The sequence below is a fragment of the Sturnira hondurensis genome, unplaced genomic scaffold, assembly GCF_014824575.4.
Source record: "Sturnira hondurensis isolate 20B ecotype Veracruz unplaced genomic scaffold, ASM1482457v3 Scaffold0004271, whole genome shotgun sequence".
NCBI classification, from domain to species: Eukaryota; Metazoa; Chordata; class Mammalia; order Chiroptera; family Phyllostomidae; genus Sturnira; species Sturnira hondurensis.
Window position 1 is genome coordinate 6,944,526 of NW_028076902.1, and position 7,861 is coordinate 6,952,386.

Consider the following 7,861-nt stretch of genomic DNA (forward strand, 5'->3'; position numbering starts at 1 on the left):
AAACAGTATCAAGATAAAAAGAGAAGCAACAGTTTGGGAAATCATATTCACCAATGACACCTCAGACAAAGATTTAATCTCCAAAATATACAAAGAACTCACACAACTCCACTCAAAGAAGACGAACAACCCAATTAAAAAATGGGCAAAGGACTTGAACAGACACTTCACCAAGGAGGACACAGGGAGGATCCAGAGACACATGAAAAGATGCTCGATATCACTAGCTATCAGAGAGATGCAAATCAAAACCACAGTGAGATACCACTTAACACCACTCAGAATGGCTACCATAAACAAAGAAACAAACAACAAGTGTTGGAGAGGTTGTGGGGAAAAGGGGACCCTAGTTTACTGTTGGTGGGATTGCAGACTGGTACAACCACTATGGAAAACAGTATGGAACTTTCTAACAAAACTAAAAATGTATGTGCCTTTTGACCCAGCAATTCCTCGGTTTGGAGTATATCCTAAGAACCCTGAAACACCAATCCAAAAGAACCTATGCACCCCGATGTTCATAGCAGCACCATTTACAATAGCCAAGAGTTGGAAGCAACCTAGATGCCCATTGGTAAATGACTGGATCAAAAAGCTATGGTACATTTACACAATGGAATTCTATGCTGCAGAAAGGAAGAAGGAGCTCCTATCCTTCGCAACATCATGGATGGAACTGGAAAGCATTATGCTGAGCGAAATAAGCCAGGCGATGAAAGACAAATACCATATGATATCACCTTTAACAGGATTCTAAACAACAAAGCAAATAAGCAAGCAAAATGTAACCAAAGACACTGTAATACAGAAGGTGCTGACAGGGTCCAGAGGGGAGAGGGGAGAGAATCACAGGGGGAAAGGGGAAGCACTCACATGAACAAGTATAAAGGACACATGGACAATAACTAAGGTTGGGGGGTAGAGATGGTAGGGAGGTGGGGAGCACTGGGGTGGGGGCATGGCTGAGAATACAAGAAAGAATACTGTACTTGATCGCTTCTCGGCCTTTTGGCTAAGATCAAGTGTAGAAAACTGTACTTGAACAAGAGTTAAATAAAAATTTTTAAAAAAAACAACAAATACTAAATGCTACAAAAGCATCAAAATCATGGGAATACGTAAATGAATTAAATTCTGTGTTCTTTATGTTTTATGTAAAACCCAAACTGATACAAAGTTATACTACGCTGGCATTTAAATGTGCCAGACCAGCCCTGGATGAAGCCTGTGTCTTTAACCAAAGAATAAATGCATATAATATATTTGAGTTACAACAAAAAGACTAACTTCACAACAGAGAAAAAGCATTTATTTCCACATTTATTTGGCCACTTTGGTCATCTTTGGTCATCTTTGTTTCTGGAAAAAATTGAAATCTAAGATTTGAACACATAAGTTCTGTGCATTGTATTTTTGAACTTAGAAGATAAATTAACTACAATCTAGGGTCCACAATCACAGTTTGTGCTTCTCTTTATTTCTCTCCCATAATGGTGAATTACATATTATTATGTCACAGTTAGACATCACAGGGATTTAGGATGAGCTGAATGATTCTGACACAATGTTGGCTCTTTCATCAGAAATAGGGTATTACTAACTCTGGCCAATGTAGACATAAATGAAAATAACATTTCAAAGACATTTAGTAGGGTTTTTCCCACTCCAAAGATCAGTTAATTCTTTGATGCAAATTATGTTATAATCTAAAATGAGGTAGGAAGCAAAATGAAACAAGAGAAATAAAACAAATTGGATTTAAGAAAAAAGGAATAAAAATAATATACAAACAGACAAGGAAGAAGGTAAACTTAACAAAAATCTAAATTTAGAAACCAAGCAGTACTGACACAAGTAGAATAAAGACAAGAACACAACCATTAAGAGAAGAGTCACAAAAAAATTAAAGTTAATTTACCCTAATTACTTTTTACACTGGAGTAATGATAGCCAAACTAAAGAACATACTTTGACTTAAACACAAAGACACACATGAAACAAGTTTGAGGTACCACACTCAAAGCTAAGCTTTGTAACTCTTAAGCTCTGTTGTCTTGGCCAAGTCATTTAAGTCTATTCTGTACAGCCAATTAAGGCACTTCTGATTAGGCCCTTAACACAGAGCAAGGAACATTGTAAGTGCAACAAATTTTAGATAGTATTATAAACTTAATTAGGAACTATAATGGAGGGGAAAAAATCGAATGCAATGGAGTAACATATCGCTTGTGTATTAGTGCTATGTTCCTACATCACAAATACTTGGAAAAAGTGGTAGTAATGATGTAAGGGGAACAGATAAAGTGGTTCTAATAATCCATGTGATTAATAGTAGAGATGTGAGATGAAACAGAAGGAACATGAAATGACATTAAAGCCTAAAAGATAAAAAACATACTTTACCAGCTGCAAATAAAGGGAAAGTCTTAAAAACTCAAAACTTAAGGTAACATGGAATTCCTTATCTGACACACAAAAACAAAGCCAATAGATCTAGAGTTGTCACCACAACTACAGTGACCAAGGAAGGGCACCTCTCTGATTCCCAGTGGAAACCTTCCCTTCCAAATCCAACATGAAACACATGCAAACGGCATACAACAGAAAATCAGCAGCAGCAACGGTGAGCACAAGGAGTAGAGGATATGTGAAAACAAGTGAAAATGCTTTAAAACAGATTTTTAGAACATCGATAAAAGGTTAGTGATATAACTTTAAATGCTCAAGTAATTCAGACTAAATTGTGTGTGAGATGCAAATGAGAAATAGAGCATCTCTTAAGTGACCTCCTATAGTGTGCATTTGCCCTGCCTATTTTTTACTCCCTCTGCCACTCTTTTCATTGCCTCCATGCTGCAGCCTTCCTTCTTTTCTTGACTATGACAAGTTCCCTCCCCTCTCAGACTCCTGAGCCTATGATTCCTCTGTCTGGGGTGCTCTTCTATCAGACCACCACATGCTTGACTCTGTATCATCCAGGTCTCAACCCAAATGTCACCTCTCATCAGCACCAGTCTGGGCACCCCAAACTAAAGAGGCACCAAGACATGTTTATTATTATTTTTTGAACACTATTTTTAGAGCAGATTTAGGTTCACAGAAAAATTAAGATGCAGAGATTTCTCATATACTTCCTGCCCCACACACTTCTTCTCTCCCATTATCAACATCCCCCACAAGAGTCGTACATTTGTAACAATGTATGAACCTACATGGACACATTTATTTATTTTTATTATTTACTTTTACTCTATCTCCTGTATCACTTACCTGGAGACTCATGAAAGCCAAAACCTTGTCTGTCAGGTTCACTAAACCAAAAACAATACCTGAAAGTTATAGGTACTTTGTCTGTGTTCAAAACTGAGTGTTAAAAACTCCTATGATTTCTCCTCTGCAGCAACTTTCGTATTTATCCCTTGAACCTCTCCACAGAAACTGCTTTAGCTTTTTTCTTCAGTCCTTTGTATTTCCTGGACTATTACAATCTTCTCATGACTATTTTAGTGTTTTATTGTGTCTTAATTCAATTCCTGTTTCATATTTCTGATGGGCAAATTTGTGTTCACAGAAAATGTGACCATACTGTTTTCTTACTAACACTGACATATGTATTCCTAGTTCAAGATGGTGTGTTGTGAGGATGTAATAATTTCCTTTCTATCTTGAGGATCCACCAAACTAAAAATAAGGAATGAGAAGGAAACAGCCCAACATTAACAGGAAGACCAGGAGGGGGCATGAACATGAAATCAGCACAGTCCTGGAAGATAGCAGGTACCATAAATTAGAAGAAGTAGCACAGCACAGGAGGATCACCAAAACCATCACTGCAGAAGACTACAGAGAAGGCAATTAATGAGTCTGGTAAAATGCTGAAAATATTTTGAATTCAGAGATTGCATATCTGATGAAAGAAGGAAATGAAAAACCAGATGGACAAGAGGGGGATTGATTGAATACATCTGTACAAACATAATTCTACTACACATACTTTTTCCTATCCCATTGAACAGAATGCTATCAGCTAATTGTTTATTCCCAGGCATGTGTGTGTGTGTGTGTATGTGTGTGTGTGTGTGTGTGTGTGTGTGCACCTTAGGAGAAAACCTAGGTAGAGAAATTCAAGAGGAAAGGAAGGAATAGATAGTATATGGAAGAGTTCTTAAAAACCTAAACTGATTATTCCTCTATCCTTAAAAAGTCCAATAAATAAATTGCAACATAAGTCATAGAATTTTTGCTAAGTATAATGTTTAAAATAAGAGAAAGAAATTATGGGGAAAATGATAAGATGTACAAATAGGCCATCCAGAAAGCACAGTATCAGATTAATTGGAGTTACAAGAAGTCTAGAAAAAATGGAGAAGAGAAAAATTTATTCAAAAACAAATAAAAGAAATTTTCATAAAGCTGAAGAAATAGACCAGCCTTTATTTTTTACTTTTCTTTTTAAAATATATTTTATTGATTATGCTATTACAGTTGTCCCATTTCCCCTCCTTCACTCCCCTCCACCCTGCACACCCCTCCCACCCACATTTCCCCCCTTTAGTTCATGTCCATGTGTCATAAGTTCTTTAGCTTCTACATTTCCCATACTCTTCTTTCCCTCCCCCTGTCTATTTTCTACCTACCATCTATGCTACTCATTCTCTGTACCTTTTCCTCCTCTCTCCTCCTCTCACTCCCCTGTTGCTAACCTTCCATGTGATCTCCATTTCTGTGGTTCTGTTCCTGTTCTAGTTGTTTCCTTAGTTTGTTTTTATTTTAGGTGTGGTTGTTAGTAATTGTGAGTTTGCTGGCATTTTAGTATACATGTATTTTACCTTATTTTTTCTTAGATAAGTCCCTTTAACATTTTATAAAATAAGGGCTTGGTGATGATGAACTCCTTCAACTTGACCTTATCTGAGAAGTACTTTATCTGTCCTTCCATTCTAAATGAAAGCTTTGCTGGATAGAGCAATCTTGGATATAGGTCCTTGTCTTTCGTGACTTGAAATACTTCTTTCCAGCCCCTTCTTGCCTGGAAGGTCTCTTTGGAGAAATCCGCTGACAGTCTGATGGGCACTCCTTTGTAGGTGACTGTCCCCTTATCTCTTGCTGCTTCTAGGATTCTCTCCTTCATTTTAATCTTGGGTAATGTAATTATAATGTGCCTTGGTGTGTTCCTCCTTGGGTCCACCTACTTTGGGACTCCCTGAGCTTCCTGGACTTCCTGGAATTCTATTTCCTTCACCAGACTGGGGAAGTTCTCCTTTATTATTTGTTCAAATAGGTATTCCACTTGTTGCTCTTCCTTTTCTCCTTCTGGTGTCCCTATAATTCAGATGTTGGGATGTTTAAAGATGTCCTGGGCATTCCTAAGCCCCTCCTCATTTTTTTGAATTCTTGTTTCTTCATTCTGTTCTGGTTGAAGTTTCTTTCTTCCTCTGGTCCACTCCATTAATTTAAGTTCCAGTTTCTTTCCCATCACTATTGGTTCCCTGTGCATTTCTCTTCATATCTCTTAGTGTAGTCTTCATTTGTTCATCTAATTTGTGACTAAAAGCAACCAATTCTGTGAGCATCCTGATCACCAGTATTTTGAACTGTGCATCTGATAGATTGGTTATCTCTTCGTCGCTTAGAAGTACTGGCTCTGGGGCTTTGAACTGTTCTTGTGCTTGAGCCATAATGTTTTGGTCTGTTACATGTGAGGGGCAGAGCCTTAGGTGTTCACCAGGGCCAGTCAACCCGAGTCGCTGGGTTGTGACTGGGGGCAGGGTTCACGAGGGAACAATGGAGATTTGCTCTGCTCGCTGTTGTACCTCAGTCTTTTCCGCTGCTTCCCCCAAGCAAATTGGGCCTTTCTGGTGCTGATTCCCATGTAGGTTGGATTGTGTGCATTCTAGGACCCTATGGGTCTCTCCAACAAACTCTCCTGTGAGGCTGGGAGTCTCTCTCTGCATCTCAACCCCCACAGGTATTTTCAATAGTGTTTTGAGGCTTTATTTCTCAGCTCTAGGATCCTGGGTTGCATGATCCATCTTGCTCTCAAGTTATCTGTGCGTGAATGTGGGACCACTGCCCGGTCAGCCAGCCACTTTGCACATGGTGCCCTGCTTCTCAATTGCCACCTCGCTGGGTCTGCCTGTTGCCACCCCACACCCGGGGTCTGCCAGCTGCTGCCTGGGCACCCAGGGTCTGCCTGGTGCCATCTTGCATGCCCGGGGTGCCTTGCACGCCCAGTATCACTGCTTCCTGTGCCTCTACCCCTCTCCGCTCAGCTGCCTGACTCCACCCTGCTTACCAGTCTGAATGAATGTGTTTACTTTAACTCCTTAGTAGACAACTGTGCCTCCTTGCTCAACCAATATTAAGGACAAAAAAAAAATTAGAAACAAAAAAACAACCAGAACTAACAAAATTGAACTATTCAGAAGTTCAATTCTGAACAATTTTGACAACCATTCATCCAGACCAGTAAGAAGGGAGAAGTTGGCAGCCTGCAGAGAGGGGTCGCAACAGAAAAAAGCAGTAGCTGGCAACCCAGGCACTCAGGCAGTGGTTGGCTGACCCAAGGCTCAGGGTGGCAACAAGCAGACCCAGTGAGGTCTGCAAGGTGGCTGGCTGACAGCAGTCCCACATTCGAGTGCAAATAAACCAGGCCAAAACAGGCAGCAAGACAGACCACACAACCCAGGGCCCCAGCACCGGGAAATAAAACCTGAAAGCACCAGTCGAAAATACTTGTGGGGGTTCAGGTGCCAGGAGAGACTCCCAGCCTCACAGAAGAGTTTTGGAGAGACCCACAGGGTCCTAAAATGTACACAAGCCCACCCACCTGGGAATCAGTACCAGAAGGGCCCAGTTTGCTTGTGGGAGGCAGCAGAATGGACTGAAATCAAAGACAGAGCAGAGCTAGCACCATTGTTCCCTCTCTGACACCACCCCCACATACAGCATCACAACTCAGCAACTGGGAGGGTTTGCCCCACCCTGGTGAACACCTAAATCTCCACCCCTCACTACATAACAGGCATGACCAGACCAAAAGAAAAGTTGCTCAAATGGAAGAACAGATCCAAGCCCCAGAGCCAATACATCTCAGCGACCAACAGATAGCCAACCTATCAGATGCACAGTTTAAAACACTGGTGACCAGGATGTTCACAGAACTGGTTGATTTTGGTAGCAAATTACAGGAAAAAATAAAGGCTACACTAAGTGAAATGAAGAATAATTCACAGGGGAACAATAGTGATAGAAAGAAAACGGGGACTCAAATCAATGGAGTGGACCAGAAGGAAGAAGGAAACAACCAAACAGAAAGGAATGAAGAAACAAAAATTCAAAAAAATGAGGAGAGGCTTAGGAACCTCCAGGACATCTTTAAACACTCCAATATCTGAATTATAGGGGTACCAGAAGGGGAAGAGGAAGAGCAATGAATGGAACACTTATTTGAACAAATAATAAAGGAGAACTTCCCCAGTCTGGTGAAGGAAATAGAATTCCAGGAAGTCCAGGAAGCTCAGAGAGTCCCAAAACCAGGTGGGCCCAAGGAGGAACACACCAAGGCACATTGTAATTATATTAGACAAGATTACAGATAAGGACAGAATCTTAAAAGCAGCAAGAGAAAAGGAGACAATTACCCACAAAGGAGTTCCCATCACACTGTCAGCCGATTTCTCTAAAGAGACCTTACAGGCAAGAAGGGGCTGGAAAGAAGTATTCCAAGTCATGAAAGGCAAGGATCTACATCCATGATAGCTCTATCCAGCAAAGCTTTCTAGAATGGAAGGGCAGGTAAAGCACTTCTCAGATAAGGTCAAGTTGAAGAAGTTCATCATCACCAAGCTCTTATTTTATG

General features: G+C 40.4%; 1 pseudogene; it reads left to right on the plus strand.

Annotated features, from left to right (window-relative positions):
• Positions 1-992: 992 nt before the first annotated feature.
• LOC118986501 (uncharacterized) lies at positions 993-1,081 on the plus strand (annotated as a pseudogene).
• Positions 1,082-7,861: the final 6,780 nt, after the last annotated feature.